Raw genomic sequence first — 14,824 nt, 5'->3', positions numbered from 1 at the left:
AATTTGTTTTTGGTGGGGATATATGGAACAACAGACAAGCCAAGCAGCACTGCGTGCGCTTCCTGCTGATGCAGATGTGCAGAAGCGTTTGCCCTCGCCAGAGCCCCATTTCCCCATGTCACACTTTTTATTTGGCAAGAGCAGCATGTGCATGTCCTCAACCCTCGCCCTTAGCACATCTTTGAAGCTACATGCTACACTTAACGTTCATTACTACAGGACAAAGACTAGCATGCACTATTTTGATCCATGATTTATGTCCTACATTAGGACTAAAAGGGGTCTAGACCAGGGAGTGTCATGAATCACCACATAGAGAGATTCAGTACTATGTGGACTCGTTATTGTGAATCCATCTTCTGCACTATGTTGATGGTCGTGCACTCTATCAGAGCTGAGGTTTCCTTTAAGCTGTTGAATTTTCAGTAGGCTTACTCTGCACTTTTCCCGGATACATGACTTAAATGAGATGTGCACGGTTACCCTGATTAAATATTGTAGGCATCCAGTCAGCATCAGTCTCCAGAGCTAGTCAGTCACAGTGAATGATCACATTGTTTTTCCCGGACCTCCTGAATTGCCAGTCCTCATGCCTTGCCCACCTCTCGGACCAAAAAACGCAGACAAAGCAAGTCTCCTCTACTTTCACATATTGATTGTAGCGAACGGACAGTAAAGATCAGGGTCTGTCATGCTTTATCTCATCTTATTAATAGCTGGCACTGGCTGGTGAAAGCACATTAAAAGCGACATTTATTGAATAATATCTGCTGCAAACAGGAGGTCAGTAGAGGAATGCGGAGCCCTTCCCCCTTCTTAGGGAGCAGCGAAGCGCTATTGTGAGCCACAAGCATGCTTTTATTCCTATGGCGTAATGTGGGGTGCCCTGGTAAACCACAGCCCAAATGACTAAAAAAGATCTTCTGAAGACTGAACAGTCAGGACTTGTGGTTCCTTAAGGCTGAATTGAGTTCTCTTTTTGCTAACGCAGTAAATTGGCATCTTTGCATGTGGATTAATATTCCACATCTATTCTGGTTGAGGTTTTGAGTGTTCATGTGTATATTTCAGATATTAGCGTCAGCAGTTAGTCCTGAACACACTTTTACACGGGTCACAATTGTAGTGTATGAGTATGACTGGAAAATCACCATTATAACTGATTATATATTATATAAATATATATTTAATGTTACCATTAAAGCCTAGAGATGTCTGTATCCACAAGCGCACAATGACAGGTTTAAGTTACACACTCACCCACAGCATCGACACATTTGGCTTAGAATTGAGTTTATTAGTACTTTGGATACAGCACTGTTTGCCAAAGGAAGCAGGCATGTTTATCCTAATTGTTTTTCCTTATTTGTTATATTAGAGCTCTTTCTTTTGTCTGTAGGGTTACCTGACTGACTTCTCCTGCTGGTTTGGCAAAAGATGTGGTTGAGGGCGGCACCTTGTTCCATGCTGAAGGACCAGACCAAGAGCTCAACTATAAAGTGGAAATTAGATGTTCTGGTGCTGTAATTTTGTTTAGACTTCAGATTACATTATATTTGAGGCAGCTACATTAAGTTAGTTTTATGTAAACTGATTTTTGTTGAGTTTATTTGTTGTTTAATTAGTAATTTAATTAGTAGTAGTTTGTCTCTGTAACCCCTCTCGTTTCAAAATGGCCTGATCAGCCAATATATATGCTTGCCTTTGTGTTTGGCTCATTACGTTAGTTTGTCTTTGGTTATGTGGTTTGGGCTTACCATAGTTTGTTTGTGAAATTTATATTGCATCAGTCCGGTCTCATTTGTTTGGCCTTTTTAATGGGTCCAGAGCGTGGTTATATGTTTCGTAATTTATTTTCTTTATTTTGGTATAAATAATTCTTTTTTTTATGTGTGGGTCTTCTTGTCTGGCAGTTTGGTCGCTAACAAGCCCCTTAAATACGAGGCTGTTTTTCACTTCCTTTATTTTGAGACTCCTAGTACGCTATGGTGTCATTTGGACAGGATAAGCTATTCAGATGTGCCACATCTGAGAAAAGAAGTGTGGTTACATCTTGACATGAATTTAAACTAAGCCGGTATTTAGAGCTTTGGAGATCTTTTTTTTTTTTTTTCTTCCATCTATATGTGTGATGGCCAAAAGCACCTCTTTAGCATGTTAATAGGAAAACTTACTGATCTTTGTATAAATGTTTGACACACAGCCTACAAGCTGCTTGCTCAAGTTTCCCATGATTACCCAGTGGAGGAGATTTAGACATTCTTGTATTGTTGTACTGTTTGAGTGTGGGCGTCAACAGTTTAAAACACAAATAGCATTTAAAATTCATCTACATTCATGCAGAAAGGCTTTAAAAGGTGTCACTGATTTTATTCTACGCCTTATATTGTTTTGGTTTCAAACAAATCTGTCTAGACGTTTTCTAATGACTCTGCTAAACAACGTTGTCTCCTTACAGCTCCACAAATGTGATGTTGCAACTTATCTAAAAGAGGTGAAAGGGCATTTGCTCAAGAGTTGCCCTTGTGTTTTTTTGCAGGACCTGACCCAGAGTGAATCATCCCCTTGTGGTGTTTTGTTTCTTGCAGCACGCACACATCCCACATACACTCGCACTTTTGAAGAGACAAACTATTTTTCAGCTCAAATGGTTGTGCAAGTTCTACTGGGATAACGTTGTGGCCAGCTCTTGCTGAAATGCTCTGGGGGGCCATGAACGTAGAAAAAATATTACTCACACTCCAGAAGTCTCTAACACATGTTATTATGTTACCTAGAGCAGGAGGCGATGTGTGTTTGTGTCACCATATTACAAATAAAGCTATTTCTTTTCTCTATGTAGAGGTCATGATCTGCACAGGCACACAAAATGCTAAGCTACAGTTGTACTGGAGAGTTTGAGTTGGCAGAAATGCTTGTTAAATGCTCCTGCTGGTTTTAATCTTTTAACTTGCATTCTTGAGGCAGTCTCCCTGCCAACACACCCAGGAAAATGCACAAGGGCGCAACTCATTTTATTAAATGGCATTAGCACAAGGTTAACCTGGCAACCGTCCAAGATGACTATAGACAAACGGCCCGCCGTGTCTTTGCTGTGGGCCAAAAAGGAATTCCTTTCTCTTGCAGCCTGGCTGTCAGTCGTGAGAGGTTTTCTTATTAATTTGTCTATCCCCCGTGACTGGTTTCTGCCCTTTTCTACAGCCACGGACACTGATGTGGATATGACCTTTTATTAAAAAGTTCATGTTCAGGTAGCAAATCTACCTGCACCTGTACGTTTTTTGGCGATTATTCACTGGACACGGAGTAATTACACTGAGCAGTAAACCTAGCCCGCACTGTTACTTTTTAATTCACAGTACCACAGGGAAGTTGAGTTTCCTGCCAGCAACTCTAATACTTTCCATCTGTGTATTGTTTAGGACTCTGAGTATCCTAAATTGTGCCTAATAAGGTTCTGCTTCAGATCAGAATAGCTCACTTTAACTTAACCTCGTATAACAGATAAAGGCCTGAACTTAGTGTGAGTGCTGGTTTTGGGTGATCTTCCATGTGGCCTCCATCACAACAGAATCAAACACTATGAAGAGTAAAATGAAGAAGATCATCAACGTTCTGTGCTCTGGTATCATGCATATCATGCCTCCTGACACATTTAAACAAAAACAATAGTCAGTGAGTGCTAGAACAAAAGTAACCAGGTTCAGGGTCAGTGGTTTGATCCCTCTTCCTCCTCCTGTTGAACCCCAAGTTGCTCAGTGTTTGCAAGTTGCTTTGGATAAAAGTACCTGCCAAATGACTACATGTAAATTCAAGATTCAAAAAACTTTATTAATCCCAGAGGGAAATTGTTTTGCTTCATTACAGTCGTTCTCAACATAGACAGAAAGAAAGGGAACCACAACCAGGAAAGATCCACACCAACATAAATACACATAAATTGGTGTATATTAGATATTTACGTCTGCAATTTAAAGATTTGACATATGAGAAGCTTTGCTGTATTTGAATCACTTTGTAAAAACTTTCTCCTGTTCGGTCCTTTCTTTCTACAGGTTTATGTCTCCTTTATTGTCACTTTACTGTGTCTTCCTTCCTGTTCCTGCCTTTCACCCCCTTCAAAGACAGGGGTGACTAGGCAAAAGGGGGTGGTCAAGCTTAATTTGCAAGGTCACCTTGTTTTCAGTGGGGGAAGGGGACTGAATGTTCTCAGTGGTGAGATTCCTTGTGAGTCTAAACTTTGTCCAGTCTTTCCAGTGCTGCAGTTCCAAAGGTAGCAATACCATCAAGGTATGACAGTGGACAAAATACATAATACAACCCCCTCCCAACCTGCTTTATGTCATGCGGTCAGCACCAACAGCTCTCAGTAGTGTGGTCGGGTTACAGTTGGAACAGACTGCACGTGGGACACACAAAAGAAGCCCCAGTGCTTATAGGGAGGGGGGGGGGGGGTACACAGTTACCATGGAAACCGGCGGCCCTACCCTCAGAGCAGATGGTGGTGGTGAGGATATCGGGGGCTGGGTGTAGTGGGTGCAGGGATGGCGGGACTAGGAGATGATTATCTGTCTCGGGTTCCTGTCCTGAAACAGCAGCCTCTGTGTGTCTTCTTAACCAAACAGGTGGCTCGTGTTAAATTATTGGTTAACGTAAAACACAGCAAGGAAAAGACAATTTATTACTTTGATCCAATTAGTTTAACTGAAAAACACTCAAAATCCTGTTACACATATAGCCATATATGATTGGAAGAGATATTTCATCCCCAGGTCTGTGTAACTACACTGTTAAAGGATAATGGTTCTGTGCAAAACACTTTCTAAAGTGCAGCTAAAGCTCAATTTTCCTACTGTTTTTTTCCTGGACAATGCTCCTTGACCAATATACAACTTCAGCCACAATAATTTTGCTAAACTGCTAAATCATGTGTCACCATTATAAATTACTGTGCAGTGTTGCAACATCTGACAAGCCTTCACCCCACGGATATGTTTCTCAAACTGGACTGGAATTTCACAAATCTGAACAAGCAAGGCTCAGATACATACCTGCAAAAACTTGAGGTAAAGTTCACACAGTTTAACTTTACTAACAGTTCAGTCTTGACGGTCTTGAGCGGCCAGTGATCGAGCAGCCGAGGGGCGAGCAGCTGAGGGTCGGGAGCCGGAAGGCACAAACCAGGGGATGAAGGCTGGAAAGCTACAGTAAACAGACACAGTGTAGCATACCCCGTTCATCACCATCATCTGTTACATCACTGCAAACCGCACAGGTTAAGAAGAGGCAATAGTCCACGCCTTGAAGCAAACTCAGGGCTAACACCATGTCCAGTTAGCAAACACCTGCAGTTTAACCACCCGTAAAACCTCCTCTAATTGAAATGTGTGGCCTTTGAAACATGAGTGGCTTCAACAGCAGTGTTACTTTCTTCACTGCGTGATACCACAGTACTTCACATGGGAGGCTCAGTTGTGATTTGCAGTATTAGTAAATAGTATGAAATTTAAAAAAGTAACTGAGAGATAAGAATGAGATTTTGTACAGCAGCGATAACAAACCCTGTGGGAGTTTCAACCCCCCACATTTACTTATCTCTGTGTGTTTGTGTGGATCCTCTCTCTCAGCAGCTCTCCAGCTGCCCACATCTGGTTTGAAGGTTGTTGTTTTTTTGTTTTTATTATAGTACTCAGGCACGTTTGCTGCACTCGTGCGTGCACGTTGCACTCTCAGCGACACCCAATCTCGTCATGTCAAAAACACAACCTGCCTATGTTGTATCAGCACTCAGAGCAAACTCCTGTCTTCTGAACATTACAGCTTATTAGGACTCATTACAGAACTAAGCATCAAAAGATTCCAAAGCATGTCTCTAATTCCGAAAGTTAAACTGCTCCTCCGCGTCATAAACAGTTCTGGTGGTGTCAGCATGACTGTGCCAAACAGTCATCAATGTGTAAAGGACTTGGCAGCCATACTGCCGGGTCTTCGAGTAAGGTTAGACAGAGAGGAGTTATGGGCTGAGTAAAACTGCTAAGATTCAGCATGTATGGCACCTCTCCTCTGGATGACGGGAAAATGAGATAATCTATCAAAGCGGCTATAAGAGACCACGGAGGCAAAGATGATTTGTGTGTTTGGAGTCGTGAGTATAAAAGTAAAGCGTGAGCTTCAGTGTCACTCAAAATGATTTGATTGAATTCAGATCTATATTCATTCATTTAATCCATGTCCTGTAAGTGATGGGACGACAGTGAAGACAGTACGTTTCTAACCGTGAGTTCGGGTGAGGAGTGGTGGATCCTTGCACTTGTGTGGGTAGCTTGAACATGGTTCTTGTCCTGCACGTGTTTATTCAATCTGGGCCTGCCCTCTCATGTCTGAGTGGTGATGTCATGAAATGAGAGGTTTTTTCAAGTCTCCTAGCTACGTTTTACACCACATTTTACGCAATGAGACAGAGCTAATGCATTTAGAATTATCTTTGCTCATGTCTGGGCTGGTCGGCACATATTACACATTCGCCACTCATAGTCAAAACAGCTCCCTGCCGGAAAACGGTGACTGCAGATTGTTGAAAAGTAAGATGACTTATACAAAATATATCAGTCAAGTGGAAATGGTGCTCCAGACTGTTGGCAGACTGGCCAGCTACAGTATACAACATCAAACAAGGGGCTGAGGAAACTAAACAATGGGAATGATCTGTTACTTTTCACAGTAACGTGGTAAAGTTCTGGAAGCAGCAGCTTCTCATTATCACCCCTGGTTGTTTCATACATACGATTAAAAGAACAAGGTGTGAAGAGGCATATCTAATTACATGCAAATGGTTAATCTCATTCTCACTCCTAGAGCTTCTGCAGCCATTGTGACGTAACACTGTTCCTCCCATTTAAAATGCAAACACAAATACAAATGCCAAAGTTTGTTCTTGCAGGGCAGAACAGCGGACGCTGTCGAGAAGCGTTGAAAGAGCTTGTGACAGACTTTCAGTTACGGTTGTGTGTCAAGTGGAAATAGTTCACAGGAGATATAAACACAACTAAGTTGCCACCGGCCGAGCAATAAACAACAGCACTCAAAGTTTAGGACCACAGCAGCAAGGACACTGTGACTTAGGCGGAGGATGGGAAGTGTTTGTAGCTTTCTTTACAACGTGTCTGTCCTGTTATCAGCTCACTGTGCACAGCCAGAGCTCGCAGTAGGAGGGGCTGGCTCTCCTGTTATAGCTGGAGGAAACTGGCCAGAAAATCAGAAATTGATGGATCACATTGGATTGACAGGACGCATAAACCAAACCACCTTCTATGGCTAAATCACATTTGTCTTACTGCAGGAGAACGCTGTGGACATCTCTTGCCGTGTCTTAAAGCTGCTGCTTGTCTTGAAGACATCCAGCTGGTGCAATGGGCAGTAAAAATATCAATTAACTACCTTTACACTAACTTTTAAGGTGTTAAAGGAACTGTTCCTGTATTTGGTCTACATGCACACAACTGGACAACTGCCCAGGAGAGTTTGAATTAATAAAGAGTCAAAATGAGCTCAACCTAAGAACACCAAAGCTTAGATTCAATCTCATATAGAAGTAAATTAGCTACAATAATACATAATAGAAAGATGTTGCATCATTCAAAAAATAACATGGAAGATGGTTAAGAAGCCACATCCTGTGTCACATTCAGCCACTGTAAACGTTCCAGTGTCTCTAATGAAATATTTCTGACAAGTCAGAGTTTTAAACGATGTGTGATTCACATGAAACTTTCCCTTATATCAAATGTATCGCTGCGTCAGCTCGGATGTAGTGTATAAATTTTATTTTAGAGCAGCCAGAGAAAGCAGAAGCTCGGAAAACCACTGTTATATACTCTACCATTCAGGACACGAGTACATGATTTCTTAATCACCTTATGACCTAAAAGAATTATCATGCAAGCTGTTGGAGTGGATGGGATACACATGCTGTTTGTGGTTTTGAGTCAACCATGTCTCACTGGCTGATTAAGTGGGGTCATACTTTTTAAACAAGTAAACCCTCTAACAATAACATATATGTGAATTTCAATTTCTGTCCTTTTTGACAGAAAAGTGAGGGACTGCTGTTCATGAAGACACAAAACATTATAGTAACATCTGTGTCCTCTTCCAAAGAATTTATGAACTGCTCTTATTTTTTTCCAGTGAAGCAACAGCTGGGTTTTAAAGAGCAGGAATTATGCCTGTTTGTTCAATGAGCCGTGAAAGAATTCCTCTGCTATGTCTAAGCCAACTGAAGTTCTCTGTTTAAAACAAATTAGGATGCACAGGCAGAAATGAGTAGAAATCATGTTGCCACGACGACATTAGAGTAATATGGACATTTTCATTCAGAAAAGTAAAACCTACTGGAGAACAGCTGTTGGTAGAAGTACATCTGTATGTGTGCTGACAAAAGTTTTTGTTCACTTTTGTTCTCTAGCAGTTATGACTCCATCTTAGCTGTGCTGTCGCTGTATGTGATGGAGCTTGTGGGACCGATGTCAGTGGTCGAATTAGCCACATTCACACCAAGTTGATTCAATCAAAGCATGAAGTGGCGAGTCGTTATCTAACTAGCTAAGGTCGGGTGCAGGTGATTTGCTTAGGAACACTAATGAATGGGATCAATTGAATGAAGTACTTGTGCATTGAGTTGGCAGACAGGATTTCTGCACCGGACATATAGTGGTGGAGACCCTACCACTGAGTATTTTACAGTTTAATTCTCACAAACTGTCCACGTTGAGCTATCATTCATGCTTATTTTTCTACCATGCCGAGTTAATCTCATGCCAACTATGCTGTGCAATGTTGGAAACATTTAGCAAGAGCACTAACTGATTTAAAAAGTGTGAACATGCTGTGTTATGGTTTTATTAATGGAACATGTAACCCTGAATATTATATATTATATAATATTAATATTATTGTCTTTCACAATAATGAACTACAGCATCAAGTATAATCATCTGCCAGCTACTTTGGCAGCTAATTAGGCATGATCTTTGCTCCCTCTGGAGCCTACATTTTAGTGCAGAAAAGAACATGAGTTGCATAAGGAAGCTATAAGGCTGAGATAAAGCCAGCTGTGTTTTCTTTCTGTGGTGAGGAGCTTGCCTGTGACATGCATGTACCACATGTACAACTTGAGAGTCTGTGTTTACGAGTGTACGTTAGAGAGTGAAAGACGGCTTTTAATGCCTCCTGATTTGCAGAGATGTGCTCAAGTGGAAGTAATCTACACGGACAAAGATATTAGTGTATCTGACAGCACCACCCTAACAATGAAGAGGTGACAATGAACTAAAGATACATGTCCGGTCAACAGCCTCCTGTTAAACAGGTATTCTATGCAAAGTCATCAACCACATGAGCATTGTGAACAAAGGATATTGTTGAGTCACCAGTTGCTGGTGACCCAACAACTGAATTATTTACTGAATGCATTCACTTTCACAGCTCATAATATATGACATGGTGACCTGTCTACTATAAATCCAACAGTCAATAAATGTAAAACTGGACGTCCTGCAAATGTATAATGCCCGATGAATAATGCGATGTTCATTCTTCATTCTTATTATGAAAGGGGAATGCTCGGTTTTCAGAAGGAGGAGGGTCGAACTGGTTCCACAGGATACAAATGAATAAAGTTTCCAGGTCACTGAATGAATTTTAGTCTTTGTTAAATAGGCCTTTTCTTTCTCTGTGTCCTCTGGCAGATTGGACTGTGGCCTTATGGGATGTACAGTATATGCTGTGAACCTATTAGGTCAATGATTTATTCTCTCGGACACAAAGAAATCGTCTTGAATAACTTTAGTGCTCCGTCTATATCACAACAATATCACATTGTTGAACATAATGGACTTGACCACAGGCACACAGACTATTTTCAGCTAAATGAGAAGCATTTCTCATGACCTTGTGCACAGTTCATCGCTTGCACACACAGACATACTCCAAGTGCCTTCGTTGTGTTCCTTAGTTTGAAAAATACATTTTCAAAACACCACCTCATCATGAGTAGTGCAGGCCGTACAATGACACACATCTCTCCACACAAAATCCAACCTGTTTCTTTTGATTAGTTAAACAGAGGCACACAGGACACCTGATGCTTCAGGTCTACTTTTTAAACTTACTTTTAAGTGTTCACAGGATCTGATATTGGCCTGTTCCAAAGACAGAATGTAACCCGAGTTAAAACTCTTCAACTTCATGACCTGATTTTCCCTTTAGCACAGAACAAAGCAAAACAAAACATTTTTCAAAATGCTTTACAAAAGTTTGTGGGATTGACATCACAAAAGATAATACTTATCATTTAAAGGATTTATCATAGTGTAGCATAGTGTCTCTCAGGATTTTATAATCACACTGTGGCCCACAAACTCCTGATAAACCCACCATGCCATACATTATCTGCACAGCACCAAATAGCAGATACACACCATTAGCAACTAGCCGAGGAACACAGAAGAGAATTTAGATTCAAAATGTGGCCAGAAAAAAGACTCATGCTAATGCTATGTGGCACACATGCCAACAGAGCAGAAACAACTTCACTGATGTGCGTTAAATCAGTGTCCACAGCTTGTTCTGCTGCCCCCAAGTGGCCAAAACATCAAGTAATACAGCTTTAAGTGTATTCAAATTCACAATCAACGTAGATAAACGTAAGTACACACAATGTGTACGAAAACATAACCTTGTGTATGTTTCATGAAAAATGAATATTTTACAGTGTAGCTTTGTAATGCTGCTTATTATCCAGTCTTAGTTTTAACTGTTGGGTTTGCAGTTGGGGTTGTCGCCAGACCTTGTTCAGTTGGGACTTTTAGTGATGGTAAGAGTCAGGCTAAAACTTTCTGAGAAATCCAAATACCTTGAGAGTTTTCAGACTTTGAAATACACAGACTTTCTTCTGTTTCGGAGCAAAAACACACCACGAGAATGTGGGCTTTCATAACATTTCTATTCATTTCTTGTTTCTGCTTTCTGAGAAAACAGGCATGCTATTTTAAACTTGACTAGGATGCCTGAAAATACCCCAGATGCCATAGTGGTTGACCCTGATTAAGACTTGGTCTTGGAACCATACATCCTGTGGTTTGGATTTTTGTGAATCATGCTGAGTGTAATATAAACCTGGAAATCCAGCCCAAAGTCTCCAGCTCCTTGTGTGAAAAACAACATATACAACTTTGACTGAAAAACTGTTTGAATTCTACAATGAGACTGTTTGACAGCATCATACATGGTAAAGTGATTGACACATGGACGTTTAATTAGCTAAACATAGTAAAACACAAATAAGGCATTGTTAAGGCAAGACAAAGGAGCCTTGAAAATATAGCATCCCAAAGAGAATCTGTACGTAGTTTCCTAAAACTCAGCTACTAACTCGCTGTGTGTCTTTCATGTCCACTGTGAGTCATCTTGTACATGTTTCAACATATCACTTAAGAGAAAATATGTGCAACATATTTCCTTCCTTTCGTTTTGATATAGAAGTACATACTGCATACTGCTCTCAATAGGAATGTATGGCAACACCAATAGACAGTGTAATTCTAGGTTGTATAAAATTAGGGGAGTAATTGTGAAAGATAAAAACATGCAAAATATGCTTATTTGCTTATTTGGAAACTCTGTCGCCACTTTTCTCTGGTTCCTGTTCAGTAAAGGAGAATTAAAAGAAGGATGTGACTTTTTGTGCTGATTAAGAGGTTTATTAAATTCAAAGCGCTAGATAAATAGACTGTGGCACTATTACAGAATGTGGATAGTAGTTTAAACTATAAAAAAAAACTTTTTTATTAAAATAAACACTACTCTATAGCTGCAGTTTAATGTCAGATGAAACAAGAAACTTAAAGAAGAAAAGAAAGGTTTGTCACATGCTGCACAGAAAGGGAGTTGTCACGTTCATGACTGTTTTCTCATCCAACCCAACTTTAACAGACTAGACCTGTCAGTTGTGTGTCCACACATAATCTGGAGGCAAATGCAAAAGCAAACAGAGCACAGAGAATTGTCTGGGTGGTCACTTTTTAAAAGTACAGCTCATAAAGCAAATAGGCTGGTTTGTATGCTGGATGACTGGAGGATGACACAGAGATTTAAACTGCTCACGCCACGTCAAAGGGACTTTTAAAAAGACAGCAGCTTCAGGCACATAATCCCAACCAATGGAATCAACATCTTTTCACAGTTGGACTGTAATTGTCCTTCAGCAAGAAGTTAACATTCATTATTCCTCAATAGCGATATACTTTTAAAGAATATTATAAGCCTCCTCCCCTTACCCATTCACACCCCAAAACATAGGTTAAAAAACAATGGAAACTTCTCAGTTTAGCAGAACACTGAACTATAGCTGTCAAGATGACAATAAAAATGAATCTGCACTGCTCTAAAACAAAAACACGTGCCTGGAGGCGGGATATGCAGCACTGCTGGTTTGTCAGACTGCGTTCGTTTTAGGTTTGTGCTGCCAGTAAAGTGGAAACTTCAAACCCATTCATCTCATGACCTGGCTTATAAGCATATTAATGCTGTTGCTCTATTGCATTAACACGCTGCAAGTCACAGGACACTCACTGAAATGTTATATGATTAGATAATCATTATAATGAGTGGTCTGTTTTCCCTGAACCGTGTGTTTGTATTAATAAAGTTATCATGACAAAACATTCCTGGAACCATTACTTGACTGTTCTACAGAAAATGGAGCTAAGAGGGTACTTGATTTCAGCTTTACTTGAAACAATCTTGTGTCAAGATCTTGCAGAAAGAAGTAATTTCTATAGATTTACAGAAAGTATCCACAGAGAGGAAAAAGCAGTCGTCCCAGAAGTTGATTACTCAAAGAAGACTTTCACAATATTCACCAGCTTGCTGCTAAGTAACTTCCTTTCCTCCAGAACCAAGAGGTGTTCGCTGCGGTTCATTGTGTTGGATCATCAGCACAGAGGACGGCTGAGGGACAAGGAGTGACACTTGTCCTCCGTGCATGTCTTTCAGGCCAGAATGTTTCTATTAGAGCCGCCTGTGGGTCATCAGATAGAAAAAGACAACGCTCTTTTAAATAGACCCAGGTTTATATCGGGAAACATTTCCTTTCAGTGGTTGTTGGGAGCAGGTAGCAGGGTGATGAAGGGTGACCAGAGGTGGTGGAGTCAGCCAAACTCAGTTTAACATCTGTGGTGGGAGGTGCCGACATTCCTGCTCTCTTGTTTGCGTCAGTCCTAGACTCAAGGGAAGACAACCTAACTATAAAGACACAGTATAATAGCACACGAAATGAAATATCCCGCCAAAGACATGTGTAATCAATTAGTTTTTCCAGGTAAGTTCATGATGAACTGCATTTCAAAATTAGGCATACTGTGCTGCATGTTTCTCCTTTTAAATGTCAGTAACACCTCTGCCTGAAATCTGCTGTTGGACCTGACCTTTCCCTCACTATAGGTGCCATTACATGTTTTTTTTCACTGACTAACCAGGAACTGAACTGAAGGACTGAAAGGTGTCCTCGCATTTTAGGGCAACTTCTTCAAATAGTGTGCGTCTTTGTTAATTAGGATGGCTGATGACAACCTTTTAACCTAGAATGTGTTGCAGCCTGTGACCCAACAGATGAACTAATCAACCTTTTACATAAACACAAATATATTAAGAAATGTTTCCTCTTAACATGTTAGTATTTTGAAGTATTTCTGCAATTCTTGTATGTTGCTTCAGTTTATATTATTCCTACTTGTTGATGATTAAACCAAACACAACTGTTTGAATAATTTTACTTTATATTTTCTGAATATTTTAAATGGAGTGCATGAACAAGTTAGCACTACATGCTAACAAAGTTAGGAAAAAATGCAACGCACACTGAATCCCGACCTTTATTCTGCATTCTCTCATTGTGTCCCATAATGCACACGAAAATCGACTCCCATTTCTTTCCAACATCACACCCCCTAGTATGCTATTCAGGCTCACTGCTGATTCTTTAATTATTAAACCCAAATCAAATAATCAGGGTTATTTTCTCAGACTTTAGAAAACTGGAAGGCATTATAACTTCATTACCTCCCCATAATTAAATAACTGAACTGAAATTGATGTGGGTGGCCCCTTCAATGTTTCTTTAAAATGTCCTTCACACTTTTATTATCAGAATTAATTTACATGGTCTATTTTTAAAATGTATTTATTTATTCATGTCTCATCAAAGGTCTGCACTGAATAAAGAGCTCATTACTACTGCTGCCTCCTTCTGGACAAAAACAGCACTTACTAGTATTGCAAAAATACAGAGTAGGACATCCTGTATGAAGAAGAAAAAGAGAAGAATACTGACAGCGTGTTAGGAAATGATCACTCTAGAACTTACATGTATTTTGATCTTACAACTACATGTTCTGTCCCCATAGAGATGCGTAAAGATGAGCTCATTCTTAACCCTGGGTCTCATTCAAAGTGTGAAGCCATCAGTGTTACCACTGCAAAGTGTTTTGCTGCTGAATGAAGCCAGGAATGCTGAACTGCTAATGTGGCTTCGCTCAGACTCTGAAGATGGAGACATTTTCGAGCTAATTACACAGCGGGACAGTCAGGATGTTATCGAGAAGTTGTGTGAGAATATTGAAATCTACATTTCTGGGATGGACAGCACAGCACACCTGTGTTACTAATACAAATGATGTTACTCAATAAAGGACAGAATCACTGTCTGAGTTCTCTTTAAAACTTGTTTTTTCTTCAGCACCAAGTTAGTTTCACGCCTTGAAGCTAT

The sequence above is a fragment of the Anabas testudineus genome, chromosome 21, assembly GCF_900324465.2.
Source record: "Anabas testudineus chromosome 21, fAnaTes1.2, whole genome shotgun sequence".
In the NCBI taxonomy this organism is placed as follows: domain Eukaryota; kingdom Metazoa; phylum Chordata; class Actinopteri; order Anabantiformes; family Anabantidae; genus Anabas; species Anabas testudineus.
Note: the sequence above shows the minus strand (reverse complement) of the source record.